This window comes from Idiotropiscis lumnitzeri, unplaced genomic scaffold (genome assembly GCF_059441095.1).
Source record: "Idiotropiscis lumnitzeri isolate Australia: NSW breed Sydney's pygmy pipehorse unplaced genomic scaffold, RoL_Ilum_1.0 HiC_scaffold_34, whole genome shotgun sequence".
Taxonomy (NCBI): Eukaryota; Metazoa; Chordata; class Actinopteri; order Syngnathiformes; family Syngnathidae; genus Idiotropiscis; species Idiotropiscis lumnitzeri.
This window is the reverse complement of record NW_028283572.1, coordinates 1,147,778-1,167,538: the sequence shown is the minus strand read 5'-3', so window position 1 is coordinate 1,167,538 and position 19,761 is coordinate 1,147,778. Positions and strand designations below refer to the sequence as shown.

The 19,761-nt window shown below is 42.4% G+C and overlaps 1 long non-coding RNA gene across 1 annotated transcript; it reads right to left on the bottom strand.

The window, feature by feature from the left end:
- Positions 1-12,085: 12,085 nt before the first annotated feature.
- Positions 12,086-18,834, bottom strand: LOC148315930 (uncharacterized). The gene is made up of 4 exons (XR_015840514.1): positions 18,765-18,834; positions 17,827-17,964; positions 17,609-17,699; positions 12,086-12,163 (listed from the first exon to the last, which is right to left on the bottom strand). It is a non-coding gene; the product is annotated as an uncharacterized LOC148315930 (long non-coding RNA).
- Positions 18,835-19,761: the final 927 nt, after the last annotated feature.

The window sequence follows — 19,761 nt, the reverse complement described above, 5'->3', positions numbered from 1 at the left end:
ATTTGGGTTTCCTTTGAGCTAGGAGGCAGTCAAAGGCAGTCCAATCCCCGGCAACATAAAGCGCCTAGCTCTGGGGACATGGAATGTCATTTCTCTGGTAGGGAATGAACCCGAGCTGGTGTGTGACTAGACCAGTGGTTCTCAATTATTTCCTGTCATGCCCCCCCTACCAAGAAGAAAACAATTCGCACCCCCCCACCACAATTTTCTTTTACATTTCGTACTAATGTACATGTTCTTTGCATATTAATGTTAGATTGTCAATAAAATATCTTACCTTAACAAAGCTAAATTGATAAAAATAAAATATCATTTTGAGAACGACTATTGTGAGGATCTCGAAACTCAGTACTCTGTGGTGCTAATATTGATGAGATGATAAATATGTTGAAGCCACAGAACAAAAAGATTAGATATTGTTTGGAAATTAATGACGTACATAAAGGAATATCAGCCTTGATTGGAGTACATTACTGCATTTAAATTTTTAATAAAAATGAAACAATTATTGATGTTATGACCACTATGAAGAATTTAAAAAACAATATATAGGGATAATTATAGTTTTCATTTTGTTATGTGTAGTCTGTTCATGTTGCATTATTTTTATGACAAAGACGATGGTTAATCGTAGGTTTGTTGCCCAAATGTACCATTACAACCTGATTAATGTTGAGAATGACGAACTCAAACTGGACACTGAAACGTAAAAACACATGGACTTCTTGCCCCTGTCCTCACACGTGCACACACACACACACCATACACGAAGATCCGGGAGGTAAGGACGGCTGTCCTACAGGATGCGGATGGAAGAACAACTGCAGCGGAACAATGCCAGGGATGTCTGGAGGGGCCTGAAGACCATCTCAGGCCACGGACAAGCAGGTAAGACCCAGAAGGGGGGGGGGGCTTCAGTGGGCAAATGAGTTGAACCTATTTTTCAATAGGTTTGATCAAATGTCTGACCCCGCTCAGGCTTCCCTGATGCAGCCCCCACCCACCCCTCCTGCCACTGCGAACAAGACCCTCTCTCCCCCTCTCTCGCCCCTCTCTCTCTCCACAGGCTCCAGTTCCCAGCCTCATCAGACAACCACCACTTCCTCCTGCTCAGCCTTGTTCCTCACAACATCTCAGGTGAAGAACCAGCTGAGGAAGATGAAGGCGAGGAAGGCGGCAGGCCCAGATGGGACCAGCTCCCAGCTCCTCAAATCCTGCGCAGACCAGCTGTGTGGAATCGTCCAGCACATGTTCAACCTGAGCTTGAAGCTGGGCAGAGTCCCCCAGCTGTGGAAAACATCCTGCCTGGTTCCGGTTCCAAAGACACCCCATCCGAAGGAGCTCAACAACTTCAGACCAGTGGCGCTGACGTCTCATCTGATGAAGACCCTGGAGAGACTGGTCCTCGTCCATCTGCGCCCCCTGGTCAGCTCCTCAATGGACCCACTCCAATTTGCATACCAGCCTGGCATCAATGTGGATGATGCCATCATCTACCTGCTCCACACTTCACTCTTCCACCTGGAGAAGGCGGGGGGCACGGTGAGGATCATGTTCTTTGATTTCTCAAGTGCTTTCAACACCATCCAGCCCGCCTTATTGGGAGACAAGCTGGAGCAGGCGGGAGTGGCCCACCACCTCATCACATGGATTCACAACTACCTCACAAACCGGCCACAGTACGTGAGAACACAGGACTGTGTGTCTGACGTGCTCCTCTGCAGCACGGGAGCGCCGCAGGGAACTGTGCTGGCTCCCTTCCTGTTCACCCTCTACACCTCGGACTACAAATACAATTCCACAACCTGTCACCTGCAGAAGTTCTCTGATGACTCTGCGATTGTCGGCCTCATCACTGACGATGACGATCGGGAGTACAGAGGGGTTACGCAGGGGTTCGTGGACTGGTGTCAGCAGAACCGCCTCCAAATCAACGCTGGGAAATCCAAAGAGCTGGTGGTGGATTTCCGCAAGCGTCGGCACTCTCCACCTGCACCAGTGAATATCCAGGGAACAGACGTTGAGAGGGTCTCAACTTACAAGTACCTGGGTGTTCATCTGAACAATAAACTGGACTGGAGCGACAACACAGACGCTCTCTATAGGAAGGGTCAGAGCAGACTCTTCCTACTCAGGCGGCTGAGGTCCTTTGGCGTTCGGGGAACACTCCTCAGGAACTTCTATGACTCGGTGGTTTCATCAGTCATCTTCTATGGAGTGGTCTCCTGGGCAGGAGGCATCTCGGGCCGAGACAAAAAGAGACTGGACAAACTGGTGAGGAGGGCCAGCTCTGTCCTGGGCTGCTCCCTGGACTCTGTGGACTCAGTGGGGGGCAGAAGGATGACGGCAAAACTGTCATCAATGCTGGACAAACCAGCCCACCCATTCAATGACACTCTGAGAACACTTTACAGCTCCTTCAGTGACAGACTTTTACACCCTCGCTGTACCAAAGAGAGATTTCGCCGCTCCTTCCTGCCAACTGCTGTCAGACTTTTTAACAAGAACATTGGGTCAGGCCTACAAACGGGAGGGCATTAGTGCAATTGTGCAGTCCTAGGATGCAATATTAACTACTACTGTACTTTCAGCCAAGGGTGTACTTAAATATTGACCAATGATGTATTTTGTTTACCATTACAGTATTCTTATTACAATACTTCTATCACTGTAGTATTTCTACCACTGCAGGATGTTCACTATTACAGTACTTTTATCATTGCAGTACTTTTATCATTGCAGTATTTTTCTATCATTGCGGTACTTTTACTATTACAGTACTTTTACCATTGCAGTACTTTTACCATTGCAGTACTTTCATCATTGCAGTATTTTTCTATCGTTGCAGTACTTTTACTATTACAGTACTTTTACCATTGCAGTATTTTCTATCATGCAGTACTTTTCTATCATTTCAGTACTCTTACCATTACAGTACTTTTATCATTGGAATATTTTTATGATTGCAGTATTTTCAATCATTCAGTAGTTTTTATCATTACAGCGTTTCCCCCTCCGTATAATGGACAAACATTAGGAGTGTTTCCTTACACTTAGATACGTTTATACTGTGTATATTTGCATGCTTTTTCTGAATGTCTGCTGCTAATGTTATACATTAACGGCTACATTACGCCGCCGACTCTGTGTGATCTATATCTTTGCTGCTGTAACACCTCAAATTTCCCCATTGTGGGACTAATAAAGGACATCTTATCTTATCTTATCTTATCTTATCTCTCCTACAACGAGGCAAGGGCCTCCACCAAGTCACCCCAGGGACAAGTTTTATTCCCTGATGGTCATCAAATTATGAGGATCTCATTCTACGCCGGAAGGGAGGAGGGGAATTTTTCCCTAATGTGAGGTTTTCGCTCCTCCACTGATGATCACACTGTTGTATGATTTCATTATGATGATCTGTCTTAAAGCCGTAAGGACATGATTTTTAAATCCACAACAGGGGGGAAATGTAAGATGGGCTGAGGATAGGTAATCAGTTTGTGTATTCATAATCATGTTTTTATACACTCATTAATGTTGAACACACACAGAGACACTTACTTGTTATTTTAACACACACACACACAGACACCGTATCCTGAAGATGTGTTTAGTTAAACTGACCTTGGGTTATGATTTTCTGCCTGCTGGAGTCCCTGGTGATTAGTTATTGATGCTTTAGTTAAACTGACCTTTATACCGTGAGTTATTGATGTTTTCTGTCTCTTGGTGATTAGTTGTTGATGCTTTTCTGTCTTCTGGTGATTAGTTATTGATGAGTTAGTTTCAATAAAAAGGCAGAACGGAGGGTGAGAGTCAGAGGGTGTGCGGGATTGAACTGGCAAGACGGCTGTTTCACCTCCTGGCTCCCTCTCCCATTCTGAATGGCACAAAACGAAAACTTTAGTAAGTTATTTCAGTCTAAAAAAGGCGTCAGGGCATTTTTAAACCGGACAGTAAGTCGCCACTGTCTTGGTTCCTTTTTGTGCCTTGACCCATACCGGAATTATTGAAAGGATGCAGTCCTATTTACAGGCCCCAGTGACACCCCAGGTTTCTGTTGTTTGTACGAGGGCGCTTAATAGGTACTGCTATTCACAATCGTCTTAGGCTGTTTCTTTGCAGAAGTTTATGGACAATGTGTAGTGCTGTAGGATGCAGTCTAGAGCATTCTTGACATTGAAGCTTTTGTTTCCAGCAACTGCTAATGCGACCGTGCATCAAACATGCAAAACACAGACCCTTGCTCCTCAAGAAGTCAATCTTATCCTTGTGATGCTTTCTCCTAAATTCCTTACCAATTGTGAGACTGTGTTGCTCTCCATTACAATTAGCACATGGTTTGGCAATAGCATCCACTGAAACAGGTTCTGCCTTTGGCGTGGTGGTTTTGTTGTTTTCCATCTTGGCGGGCACAATGACTGTTGTGAAGACTTTCTTTGATTTTGTTGTTTCTGTGTGTTGTGATTTTGTTTTCTGTTTTATAGAAATCTTTCGTGCTTGTCAACAAAATCCTTAAACTTCACTCTTCTATTTGTTCTTTCTTGGAGATTGCAGGCAAATTTTCTCCAAGATTCTATAAGTCTGTATGGAAGTTTGTTTGCCAATGCCTTTATATTAGCCATGTTGTCCAAGTCCTCCATGTAATTAACATCTGCCATTATGTTCGAACAGCCCATAAGGAATAATGTGAAAGACTGAAGTGCAACACCATCTTCAGACTTGATTGTTGGCCAATCCATGGCTTCCTTTAAATATGCTTCTGCTATCATGAAGTCATCACCATAAAACTCCTTCAAGATTTGTTTTGCTTTGGTATATCCTGTCAGAGGTTCCATATGGATGCAGCTCTTCACCAACTCATGTGGTTGTTCACTAGTATACTGCAGCTAAAATTGAAGATGATCACGGTTATCACTTGTACGGCCTTCAATCCCATGTTCAATGGCACCTATACAGGTTTTATAATGCAGAGGGTCGCCTGTAAAACGTAGGAATGGAAAGTTCGGGAAGAAGCGATGCTTTTTGACTCTTTGCTAAGTATTCTGCGACACTGGCTTGCTGTGAGATTGCGTGGCAAAGGCCATCAAGCACATGTCCCTGTTGTTCTCTACTTTCTGTCTGATGTGGAAATCTAGCCATTGGAATAGTCGAAGTGGGAGCATTTCAGGTCAACACTGCTTGTTGCTCTGATAGGCTGTGATGGTAATTGAATGTTTTTCCTTGTTTAAATTGTAACACACTCATCAGGAATGTGGATACCATCCTCCTGGGTATTTTCATATCTTCTCAAGACATCCAATTTAGCATCAGACTCAGGGAGTGCCGTTTGCATTGCATGCATTTCCTTCTTTGCTTTAATTGCAGCTTCTTCTTGCTCAAGTGCCAACCTTTGTTGTAAATCAGCAGCCTTTGCCTTTAAACATGCTCGTTCCATTTGAGCCTTTAATTTAATTGAAGACGTTGACAGAAGTGAGCTTCTGTCTGTTAGATTCTTTACTTCTACTTCTATGGGTGTAGTTAGTTGATGCAGATCTACTATCAGCAGGTGATATTTGTTTATTGCATCCTTCCTCTGCACGTTTCAAAACGTCCTTCTTCCATTGCTCACATTTCCATTAATTACATTTTTTGGATCAAACCAGTTATTTTGGTCATCGGCAAAATCCTCTTCAGTCTTTAAATTTTGCAGACCGGAATTGAGGTCCACAAATTCTTGCTCCATGCCGCTAAAGCAAACACGAACCTCAGTTTTTTACAGCGTCAACATTTGCATCATCCTCCATCAATTGTTCAATTTGACGTTGCATGGAGGTCAATTGAGCAAATTTGCAGCTGCGTGCCTGCATCCGTTTAGGCTTGTGATCTTCTACAGCTTTTCTCCGTCATTTTTAATGTCCGCTTTCCACTGTCTTGTTCCTCCATGTCAATCCACAATGAAGCAAACAAAAACGTCAAACTGACTGTAGCGTCTCAATTTGTAGGTCAGCCGAATGACGATCAAAGTTTTAAGCAGTTTACTCACGCACCTGTTACGTGCGCGTCCTTGTTAACTCGCGATGCTTGTCAAGTATGGACGCATGCTAACAGCTAGCAGCTCATTGTCCCGACTGGAAAGTTGCTCCTTAGCTGTGATGTGCCTAGGGTTACACTATCTATCATTAACAAACACAGCCAGCCCTCCTCTTTCCTCTTACCGCTTTCCAGTGTCCTGTCCGCAAGTAGTATTTGGAAGCCGTCAAATTCCACAACGGTGTCCGGCGTTAGCTCTGTTAGCCATGAATCCGTGAACATCAGCAAGCTAGCTCATTGGAAGTTCCTCTCGTGCCGCGTTAGCGCTGTTAGCTCGTCCATTTTCTTGGGAAGGTATCTAACATTTCCCATAAAAACGGACGGGAGGACGGGGTGGTCACGCCTCCTCTTTGCCTGGCGTTTCGCCCCCGCGCGACATCCCCCGTCTCTTCCTCCTCAACTCGTGGGGGATATCGGGTCTCGGTCCGGGAGTCGGCACGGGGTTAGCACGAAGTGCTAACAGCTGATCTCTTGTGTAAACGATTGATCCGTAGCTCCCAGTGACATCTCCGGACACGATCACGCAAAAAACAGCCCTCAGCAGCAATAAAACCACCGCAATTTGGATGTCCATTGCTGCGATGAGGTAAAATAAATAAAACTGGGTAAAGGGAAAAACACGCGAAAAAGGCTCAAATAGTGAGCCGTGCTGCTCTAGCAGGTAGCCACTCGCGTGGCGACGGAACCGGAAAAACAAATGTGGTCCCATCAAAATCTGATTGGATATTTAAAAATAAAAGCGTGAAAATTTGCTTATTTGTCTGTCGTCACCAATGATTAAAAAAATTAAAATCATTACAAAATCCTCAAGCTATCGTGATACCAGACGAGTTCTGCGGGACACCAGACCACCCCAGTTGTCCACAAAAAGTGGTCACTTCAAAATTTGATGTGGCATTTCAAAATAAAAAAATCACCTGAAATATGCACTGTGATCAACACTGATTTAAAAGAAAAATCTTTAAAAAATATCCTCAAACTATCGTGATACCAAACCAGGACTGGGGATACTAGACCACACCGGCTGTCCACCAAAAGTGGTCACATCAAAATGTGATGTGGCACTTCAAAATAAAAGTAGCCTGAAATTCGCTTATTTCACGGTCATCACCACTGAGTTAAAAAAAAAACATAGCTCGAGCTTTCGTGATACCAGACCAGTTTTGTGGGACACGAGACTACCCCAGCTGTCCATAAAAAGTGGTCCCATTGAAATCTAATTTGTAATTTCAAACTAAAAGTTGCCTGAAATCTGCACATTTCACTGTCATCATGCCTGACTTTAAAATTTCATTAAAAAATATCCTCTAGCTATGGTAATACCAAACCAGGTTTGGAGAACACTAGACAACACAGCTTTCCACCAAAAGTAGTCCCATCAAAATGTAAGGAGGCATTTTAAAATAAAAGAGCTGGAGCTGTCGTAATACCAGACTAGTTTTGTTGGACACTCGACGACCCCAGCTGTTCATCAAAAGTGGTCCCATCAAAATCTGGTGTAATTTCACAATAAAAAAAAAAACACCTGAAATATGCACATTTCATTGTCATCAACACTGATTTTAAAATAATCATTTCAAAATACCCTCGAGCTATCGTGATATCAGACCCATTTTGGGGGACACTATGCTGATGATACGCAATTATACATGCCGTTGGATATAACGAATCCGTGTGATTGCTATAAATTAGAGGCATGCCTTGCCGAAATTAAACTATGAATGTCTTTCAATTTTTTGCGTCTTAACTCAGATAAAACCGAGATGCTGATCATTGGACCAGCGCGTCATCGGTACCTTTTTCAAAGACACCACTATGAGTATCGATAAATTGCCCAAAAGGATTCAACAAGATCAATGTCTAAAGTCATTTTTGGCCAATTTTCAATCAGATTCGTTAAAAGGGCACCGTGCAGTACGTCAAAATGTAAAAAATTATAATTTTTGTCACCACTGGGTGGTGCAAGGTGGTCGCTGCTCAGGCCCTAATAATAATAATAATAATAATAATAATAAAAGTAATAATATTTTCTACAAAAACAATAGGGACCTCGCAGCCGTCGCAGCTCGGGCCCTAATAACAATTTCTACAAAAACAATAGGGACCTCGCCGCGGTCGCTGCTCGGGCCCCAATAATAATTTCTACACAAAGTCCATTGTGGTGACCCGCCCCCTTTTAAGTAAATTCAAAATGGCCGACTTCCTGTAAAACCTAGCTCATTGCTCCAAGAGACTATTTTGTAGGTCTTGGTCTTATACATACAGTGAACCCTCGCTACTTCGCGGTTCACCTTTCGCGGGTTCAGTGCTTCGCGGGTCTAAAAAATATTCGGGGGCATTGTAGTTTCGCCGAGCGACACAACGGGGCGCTGGAGCGGTTAGACGGCCGGCGTGCGCCGAAGAAGAGCGTGGGCGAAGAGGAGAGTGGACGAAGAAGAGCACGTTCCCCCGGACACGATCGGTGGCGACGTTTCGCGCGGTTCGGACCGTACCAGAGCTCCGGCCAGCGTGCGTGGCAGTTAAGCCGTAGAGGAGCACCTTCCCCGGGCACGGGCGGTTCCAAGCGGCCCCTAAGTTTAACCGAATGGAAGCTCCGGAGGAGGAGGGCATGCTCGCGTCACAGTAAGCCGAAGAGGAGCACCTTCCCCGGGCACGGGCGGTGCCAAGCGGCCCCTAAGTTTAACCGAATGGAAGCTCCGGGGGAGGAGAAAAACATCAACGAAAATAATTTGTATTTGTTTTAACCAGTTGGTGGCGCTACCACTGCGATCAAAAATAAGTTGGCAGCCGTCTTCAGGGCCTGAATATCCTCAAATGTGAAAGATTTCCAGAAGATGGATCATCTGAATCATTTTGCAGGAACTTTTGTTGCCACGGAGAATAATCAGACTCTGCGGCACCGTAATAGCCACGCCCTTTGAAGGAAAGTCATAAAAATAGGGATAGAGTAAGATCAATGTCTTGAGTCTTTTCTAGCCAATTTTCAATCGGATTCGTTAAAAGGGCACCGTGCAGTACGTCAAAATGTAAAAATTTATATTGATTGGCGCAAGGTGTATAACTGAATATAAACATATAGATGTCTTCAGGTACCGACTCTTTATGTACATGTGAAGTTTTGGATTTTTAGCAGCACGTGCAGGAGAGTTATTAAGCATTTTGTCCATTGCGGCGAAGGAAATCTTAAGTGAAAACTTTGAAGCCCCGCCCCCGTCATATAGTATTTCGGAAACAAAAAATTTTAGCCCCAGTGTTTGTCCCAGGTCTTAAGATGCTCCAGACAGAACTTTAAGGCAATCAGATGAAGCCTTTAGGATCAGGGTGCAAAAGAATGACCCCTGTAAACATGCAAAAAAGGGCAAAAGTCGGACTTTCAAAAATTCATAACTCACTTCCTGTTCATATTAGACGTTAAAATATCAAATTTTTCGCCATGCCCGATGAGACTGCCAAGTTTGGTGAGTTTTTGTGCATGTTTCGGGGGTCAAAAATGCGATCGAACAATCGGAAAAATAATAATAATAATAATTTCTACAAAAACAATAGGGACTTCGCAGCGGTCGCTGCTCAGGCCCTAATAATAATAATAATAATATTATTAATAATAAAAGTAATAATATTTTCTACAAAAACAATAGGGACCTCGCAGCCGTCGCAGCTCGGGCCCTAATAACAATTTCTAGAAAAACAATAGGGACCTCGCAGCGGTCACTGCTCGGGCCCGAATAATAATAATAAAAATAATAATAATTTCCACAAAAACAATGGGGACCTCGTAGCGGTCGCTGCTCGGGCCCTAATAATAATTTCTACAAAAACAATAGGGACCTCGCCGCCGTCGCTGCTCGGGCCCCAATAATAATTTCTACACAAAGTCCATTTAAGGAAATTAAAAATGGCCGACTTCCTGTAAAACCTAGCTCATTGCTCCAAGAGACTTTTTTGTAGGTCTTGGTCTTATACATACAGTGAACCCTCGCTACTTCGCGGTTCACCTTTCGCGGGTTCAGTGCTTCGCGGGTCTAAAAAATATTCGGGGGCATTGTAGTTTCGCCGAGCGGCACGACGGGGCGCTGGAGCGGTTAGACGGCCGGCGTGCGCCGAAGAAGAGCGTGGGCGAAGAGGAGAGTGGACGAAGAAGAGCACGTTCCCCCGGACACGATCGGTGGCGACGTTTCGCGCGGTTTGGACCGTACCAGAGCTCCGGCCGGCGTGCGTGGCAGTTAAGCCGTAGAGGAACACCTTCCCCGGGCACGGGCGGTGCCAAGCGGCCCCTAAGTTTAACCGAATGGAAGCTCCGGAGGAGGAGGGCATGCTCGCGTCACACACAGGGCATGCTCGCCGTCGTGTGTCACAGTTAAGCCGAATTGGAGCACCTCTTCTGCCCGGGCACGAGCGGAGCGCGAGGCTGTCAGTTATGAATGAATAAATGAATAAATAAATAAAGAATGCCACCTTTCATTTCACAGGGCACACCGGACGGCGTACCAGCAGGTAAAAGTCGGAGTAATTAAATAAATACAAAAAGAATGGCTGGGGAATAAAAAAATAATATGTTTTAATAATAATTTGTTTTTTTTGTTATAACATGAATTTCACTCTCTCTCTCCCCGTATATATATATATATATATATATATTTATATATTTATTATATATATTGTATTTTTTTTAAGCATTTTTGAAGGTGTGCCGCTACTTCGCGGATTTTCAGTTTTCGCGGGTGGTCTCGGTCCCCATTAACCGCGATAACCGAGGGTTCACTGTACTCCATAAAATTTACAAAAGGCGAGGTGAAACACTCAACCAGGGTTGCTTTTTTGAACATTTCTCGAGGGCCATGGCGAGCCATTTCAAAAAAGCTGCACAACTAACGTATAAAATATTGATAAATTTGCTCGGCCTGATGTGTGTGTAAAGTTTCACGAGTTGTCGTTCATATTTACAACCTCATAATCAGCGTTGTTTTATTGCCGAACAGTGCAATGCCACTCCCACAACCTTTCACGAAAAAGGACGAATTTCGTATTGTGACATCCTCATGGCCGAAACAGTAATCCGAGCATATATGAGGGCGACCTTGTTGAGTTGCACGGAGAAAAACATCCAAGAAAATAACTTGTATTAGCTTTTACCAGTTGGTGGCGCTACTACTACGATGAAAAATAAGTTGGTAGAAGTCTTCAGGGCTGAAGTATCCTCAAATGTGTACAACTTCGAGAAGATAGGATCATCTGAGTCATGTTGCCGGAGCTTTTGTTGTCACAAAGTACAATCGGACTTTTCAGCACCGTAATAGCCACGCCTTTTGCCAAAACGTCACAAAATTCGGCAGAGAGTAAGATCATTGTCTTGAGTCTTTTCTGACTAATTTTCAGTCGGATTCGTCAGAAGGGCACCGTGCAGTACGTGAAAATTTAAATAAAAACAAATTTTTGATTCCACTTGGCGGCGCTGTGTGTAAAACAAAATAATAACATTAAGATGTCTTCAGGTCGGGACGTTTTATTTACAGGTGAAGGTTTGGATTTTTAGGAGCATGTGCAGGGGAGTTATTAAGCATTCATTTATTTGTATTAGGTTCATTTTGTCTTCTTATTATTGATATTTGACTGATTCATTAAAAGCAGACATTTATGTTTTAGGTTAATTTTTTACCTGACATGTTTCAGCGAGTCTTTCGCCTTCTTCAGAGTGTCGCATGATGGTGTCTTGAGACCAGTCTTTATCAGCTGATGTTCCATGAGGGTGTGACTTACCTGTCAAAAAAATTAAAAAATCAGAGCAGTAAAAGAACAAGCACAACATGAACATTACAAATCAGCAATCACTGACCACTGCAAAAGGGAAAACCACATCATGGACCGGGAGAAGGGCAGGGTCATCCGCACAGAAGAGAACAAACTACAGCGCTGGATCAGAGAGGCCATTGAGATCTGCAAGCGAGGCATAAAAACCATGAACAGAGACAAGGGAGCCTTCATCCTCTCTACCACCTGGAGCAGCGTCTTGGCGGAGTGAATGGACAGCGGGGGGCGTGACTTGCCTTCATTCTTGTGACAGGTAAGGCACGCCTTCATGGAACATCAGCTGATAAAGACAGGTCACAAGACACCATCACAGGGTTCGAAGTTAACTTTAAAAACTGCTTGCCCATAGGGCAAGTGCCACTAAAATTTGCCTTGCCCGAGTGGCCAAATTACTTGCCCAACTTGGGCAAGTGACAATTTTTTTTCTCTTGCCCTGAGTGACTTTTTGTATGACAAAGTGTCTAATTACAAATTGCATGAATTTTTTGTTCGGACAGTTCCCGCCTAGAAAGAATTAAAAATACGTTACAATCATAAGGGTTGCTTATAGAAAAATGTATCATGTATTAACACATTAATTAGGTGTCTGCTGACCCAGGATTATGTTATTGTTATGTTATGTTATATATGAAAGAGAATGTGGAATGACACTGAACGATGGAAGGTGGAAGGATGTGGAAAGATTGTGAATGACATTGAATGATTTGGAATGACACTGAAAGATTTTGAATAATACTGAATGACACTGAATGAAGTAAAACTTTCTGGGAACGGGCCAATTCAAGATAGCTGCCGCACTGTGGGGGAGGCTTTGGTACCAAATTTGGAAAGAGACCCAAACGGTTGGGTCCATTTTATATCAGTGTGGGGGTGAAACGTTGGTCTCGGCGGAGCTGTCTGAATATTGGAGAAGTTAGAAGACAAAGTAAAACAGAACAATTAAAATCACTCTTCAAATACATATTGTTTGGTGGGCAGAGCATGATTTACAGCTCACCATTTTATTGCATGCACCAAGCATGTTATACATTTTTCTGTCCATGGGATGGCGTAGTCAAGAAAAATGAAGCATCTCGAAGCCCATTCGTGTGTGAAGTATTTCCCTGCAGGGCTTGGCTGCTTTATGGGGCTTCATTTTGCCATCACTAGTTTTAGATAGTTTTAATTTTTGAAAGAGCATTTTTGTTTTAGTATTAAGGTAGGCCAGAAATGGAATGAAATGCAGAGATAGAAATGACACAGGAAAAATTTGGCTAGAAGGGCTATAATTTTCATTAAAGCAGAGAAGAAAATAGAAACTACAAAAAACATTGATGTGTACTTGTCCACTTTAAGGTAGAACTGGTTGAAGTGAAATGAGTCACAAGATTGGAAAAATAGGAAATAAAATAGAATTAACATGTTCATTTTTGTGATAAGAAATTTGTGATTAGGTGAAAAGGGGAAAAAAAAGAGAATTACAGGCTTTTCAAATAAAACAACCTAATTTAAATTGGCCAACTTGTAAAATGGAAAAGAAAATTCTAAATTATGCACAGAAAGCATGAACGTGTTGGGCAGAAGGAAGGAAAAAGAAAAGAAAGAAAGGAGGAAGCAGTAAGTCTTGTTACAAAACATTAACTTTTCAGGACGAGATGTGGTAGCAATGGAGGATCACGTGACGTAAAAAGTCAAACATAAAAGTGTGTGTAGAAGGAGTTCTACATCAACATGCGTTTTACTCATTAGGCCGTGATACACTGGCAAAATTGGACTTCAATAGAATTAATAAGCACGGGCGAATTCAAACAAACGTCAAAACTTTAAAGGGGCGCATTGTCAGTTATAAGAAAGAGAAAAGATATTGCCAGACCACTTTTCTGTAAAAACTTTCCTTGGGACGCCTCGGTGACCCCCATTAAATCCCTGACCCTTCATAGATAAAGTTGAGGCCCAGTGCCTCTCAGGGCTGTAATTTATGTGGCAGAGAAAGGTCCAACAAGCCTTGGTAATCTTTAAAACAGTATCGTCATGGCCATGGAATGGGTTGTGTATGTTGGAACTTGTGAAGATACACTACAAGATTGTATCGACAAAGCATCTTAACGCACTACCAAATTATTATAAGCCATTTGAGCAAAACAGTGACTGCAAAAAATGACTTCATTAGCCTGGGTTACTGCAGGAACCAGGGCAAAATGAATTCATTTGCATATTTAGTCACAACAATTTGGATTTCGTGGCAGAGAACCACTTAGAGTGTGATTAAGAGCTTTCACTGCTGCTTTAAGGAATCAAAAAATTACATTCTTTTCCCACCACATTCACATTGCACGCCGGCCTAATTGTCACAGGGACACATTATACTGATAAGTTGCGGTGCATTTCAGCCCAGCGTCATTTTTTCCCCGCATCATCTAGGAGGCGCCACACGACTGTGGAGCCGTCCAAATTATCACCAAACCGCGACTTGACCTTCCTCCCGACTGGAGGAACTCAGACTTGTAACACAGACCAGGTGCGCATTCCAGACTGATAAGAAGTAAAAGTGTTTGAGAACCAAGGTCGCAGCCTGAAATCAAACTGACTTTTATGCGATGGGAGTACTAACATTGTGATACCAACGGATAAGAGATTGTTAGGATAAGCAGGAAGAGCGTAGGCGGGTGTGAGCTAATTAAAATTTGGGGTTTCCCATCTTGTATGAGTTGTATGGTTACAATGTGGACTGACAGTCAAGATAAATGTTCATGCGTTCTGTCGACATTGGGCTTTAAAAACCACAACAGGAAAAGAAAAGTTGTGCATAAAGCACGTCTAAAATAGTTATTTGTGAACGCAAAATTCACTTAACAGAAAATGACACAATTACAATTGGAAACTGCCTCGCCTTTATATCGACACAGCGCAGCTAAAAGGGAAAATGAACACACCCCCACACGCACACACACGCAGAAAATCAACTTGACAATTTGATCCCACGCCAGGGAAAAAGGTACCAGTAATTGAACGCACACATTGGGAGAACAAAGGTGCAAACATTGCTGAGGACAGGATCAGCAAATTGGCAGATGGCAAATCCTGGCTGCCTAATTCATTGATTGGAAAAGTAATAAGAGTGACACAAGAGCATAACTATGTGTCAAGAGAGGGGTAGTATGATATGAAATTGTTCCCACATACAGACTTTTCAACAAAAAACTTTTTTTTAGACAGTGTTATTTGTTTGAGATGCAATATTGTTTGGTTGTAATTCATATGTTTTCAAAATGGATTAAGTTGTTTCCGACAACATATGTTGATGCTAAAACAGTTGGAAAAAGTGTTGTGTAATCAAATTGTCAGGTTCAATCACCTAAGCATTCACTGAACATAGGCTAAATGAATGGAAGGAAGACAAGAGTTGATCTTTTACTCGCGAGGAGAACGAACGGAGGTGTGCTCAGTTACATCTCCAAATTCGTTCTGGAGCACACTCCGCCGAGCCCTCTATTTTATTAGGGAAGTCCCTAACAATACAATGTATTTGCACTAAGGGATGAAGGGGGGAGCACCAGCAGGAACATGTAAACATCTCAGACACAAGAGGAAAGACAGACATCAATGGCAGTCATCCACTGATTGAAAAGGCAGATATGCCCTTTTAGTGCTCTGGTACTAAAGTCTCAGTCCTTTTGTTTCAGAGGTGTGTCTCAGCACACCTCCTTTGATGTTGCAGACGTTGATCCAGTCTTCAGGCATCCGTTCTCTGTGAAGTCTTCTCATCCATATGGTCAAACATGGGTCACGCTGTGGAACAATTCTTTTGCAATACTAATAGAGTAAAATATGGGATAAAATACATCTTCAACCTAACACAAATTATCCTGACATTTGGAATTTCAAGAAGTGATTTGAAGTGAAAATTATGCATTTTGTGAATGATGTTGTAACAAGTGGGACAGTTGTTGCAAAATTGACTCAAAGCGTCATTGTGCATACAGTCTGCAGGACTTGTGGAACGCACTAATGGGACTGTTAAGGGCAGACTTATCAAGACAATGAGGGAAAAAAAGGAGACAATGACCAGACTGTGTTTCAATCACAACAATGAGGATAGTGCCAGCCGAAGTTAGGACACTATCCCCTATCGACTCTCAGGTTCATCAGAACCACCAGCGACTGGCACATCAGTCCCAGTCCACATGGGAAACATGTTTTGACCAAAAAGAAAAAAAAAAAAAAAGACGCAATTACTGGTCAGTGTGTTCTGATCCACAGAGAAATCACGTCCGTGTGGGAGACCAACTCTTCTTCAAGGTGCTGAAACGACTTCGTTGGGACAAGTGAATGCTGAGATGGCCCTCGCCAGATGATTGCAGTGACCCCGACGGCAGCAAAGGTCGCGGGGCGTGGCAGCTGGATCCACCAGTTGCAGTACAAGCTTCTCCGGTTTCCAGCTAAAGGCCGAGCAACGCGAATCCCTCGAACAGGAGCCCACCTGAGTCACAATATCGGACCACACGCACATCGGAACCGCACAACCAGCCACAGATACGAATGTTGAAGCCACAGAACAAAAAGATTAGATATTGTTTGGAAATTAATGACGTACATAAAGAATTTTAGCCTTGATTGGAGAACATTACTGCATTTACATTTTTAATAAAATGAAACAATTATTGATGTTATGACCACTACGAAGAATTTGAAAGACAATATATCGGGATAATTATGGTTTTCATTTTTGTTATGTGTAGTCTGTTCATGTTGCATTATTCTTATGACAAAGATGATTATTAACTGCATGTTTGTTGCCCAAATGTACCATTACAACCTGATTGATGTTGAGAATGACGAATTCGAACTGGACAATGACAAACTCGAACTGGACACTGAAACCTAAATAACACATGGACCCTTTTGCCCCTGCCCCCACACATGCACACACATACACCACACACGAAGATCCGGGAGGTAAAGACGGCTGTCCCCTCCTACAACGAGGCAAGGGCCTCCATCAAGTCGCCGCAGAGACAAGCTCTGCGTGGAGACAAACTCTGCGTGGAGACAGTTTTGTTATTTTTCACTAGGTATATTGAAGTTTTTTTATGTTTTATTCCCAAGTGACCAACATACCATGAGAATCTCGTTCCACGCCGGAAGGGAGGAGGGGAATTTTGTCCCTACTGAGGGTTTTCGCCCCTCCACGGATGACCACACTGTTGTATGATTTCATTATGATGATCTGTCTTAAAGCCGTAAGGACATGATTTAAACCCACAAACGGGTGAATGTGAGATGGGATGAGGATATGTAAATAGTTTGTGTATTTCTAATCATGTTTTTATACACTATTTGTATCAGTTATAATTGCGCACACACACAGACACTCACATTATTGCTTTAGCACACACGCGCACAACTGGAACACACGCACACACTTTAGTTTCGAATTCCTGACTGACTACTGTGGTTGATTGCTTCCTGCCTGCCTGCTAGAATTTCAGACAGACCTCCATTGTCTGCTTAGGTTGCTGATAAAAGACCGAACGGGTGGTAGAGAGTGAGAGAGAGTGCGCGAGATTGAACTGGCAAGACGCCTGCTTCACCTCCTGACTTCCTCTCCCATTCGCGAATGGTCAAAAACAAAACTCTAACTGGTTTGGTCTGGATTTATGCCACCTTCAGTCTAAAAATGGCGTCAGGACGTTTTAAACCTGACAGTTGCCTTGAGATCTCCGAGCTCGAACTGCCCTATTCCCACCTTGATCACAAGCTCCCATGAACCACTTGGACAGGGTTGCCTGTGTCCTTCTCGTTGATGTCCTTTGTGGCTCCATTCCTTTTCAGTGCTCCTAAAACAAAAAAGACAAGAAGCCAACTTAGTAAAGCTATTTAATGATTGTGAAACCTTATGGGACATGCTGAAATGTCTTCACACCACAATCCCTTAAAAAAAAAATTAAAAAAAAAATATATTACCGTATAGAACATCAGAAAAAGGCAGGTCTCGGCGCTTGTTCTTGCTACGATGTCCAAAGAGATTGTACTTCAGAGACAGAGGATTTGTCATGATGAACGCCATCATTGTTCTGACACTATCGTCCAATCCACCAATACCTGCAACCATTATAACATGGGTGTCACTCGATCCAGATAATCATCACACACTTAAAAATATTTTGGCAGTTAAACTGGGTATGATAAACGTCACAGGAAAGGAATTGTCGATTAAGTGAACAGCTTCGGTAACGCCATATACACTCAAAGGGCAAGAGCCCAACATTCTACCAAAATGATTATGATTAGGGAGGTAACGATTCACTCAAGCCCCGATTCGATTTTTGATTTTCAGTTCCCGATTTCGATTCGATATTTTAATTGTTTTAAGTTGCTGCCACGTTTGTCTCTGTGCGCTCGTGTGATGCTGCAGCGATCCACAAACAAAATATGTCTATACGTCTTGTGCATTTTGAATGGAACCAAAAAACAATACACGATGCCAAATTGTACTATTATTATGAAACTGCCTATGAGTAGTAAAAGAAATACTTGTAAAAATATTTCACATTTTTAGAGCCCCAATACATTCTTTTAAATATAGAAGGGACTGAAATCATGTGAAAATTGAGTCTTTTTCTCAGTTTCCGACTTGGGGTGAACACATTCGGCTTATCATAGTTGCAGTTGACCATCTTGAACTCTGAAGTCTTTCAACTCGGCCTTCCGAATCAGGGTTTTAGAGGTGGGGCTATTTAGTGATACAGTAGGATGGTTTGATCTCTGTAGCTCCAGAATCAGGAATGTACTGGGACTGGGGTTCCTACTTGGGTTTAGGGTACCTAATTTTATATTTCAAGAAATTAAATAATTATTTATAATTTTGAAGATAATACATTAAAATTTCATCATTTTCATACCTGCATTAGATCCTGCAGTAGACTCACAGACTCAACACGTTGGACGTACTCAAGGACCTTCTGCAGCGCCTCTCTTGGTTAGGAAGCTTTTTCTCTGTGACAATCCATGGGGAGGTGTAGATGGTACTTCGTCATCACAGGCTTCAGACTCGTCACTTGAGAAAACATCCCTGCAATGGATGCATAGACACTTGGGAATGAATGTCATTTAACAACAAAAGCTAGAACAAAAAGCTTTGCATTTAAAAGAATACATCTGTGATGGGGAAGCCAGGTTAAAGTGTTAATTTTATAATTATGTAATTAGCTGCAGGTTAGTCTAGTGAAGGTGTAATCACTTCTATTTTGGAGCATAGCTTTTGCTCTGTCCAATCATTGCCTCACCTGCTGAAACCCACATTCGGGTATTTTACAAACCAAAAACTTAAATACCTGTACAGCTCTCATTTTTAACTTATTTTCTCTAACCTTTACCCACAAAATTTGAATATTCAAAATAAAAGTACACAAAGAAGTCACAATTTTTCCACATTAGTTACTTACGTAGTTCCTCTCAAATGCAGCTCAACACTGCATTGAATTAGAGCTTGATAAGCCTACACACAAAACATACAAAGCACATTGTGGCATGATTCTGAATGAGCCAATCTAGCATTTCAACATCTGTTCAACTGTTGGAATTTTAACTATTATCTGACTCTATTAACCAACATTCATCCAACAATTATGCGCGCTCGTTTTGGACACTGCATTGAATTAGAGCTTGATAAACCCACACACAAAACATACAAAGCACATTGTGGCATGATTCTGAATGAGCCAATCTAGCATTTCAATATCTGTTCAACTTTCATCTTGAATTTCTATTATTTAAATAACAGGCAACATTCAACAGTTAATATGTTTTGCTTTACTTACCCAAATCAAACACATCACAAAAAAGCCTTAAATGAGCTAGTGGAGTAGATTGTATTAATTTGAGTGAAAGCTTAAGTCT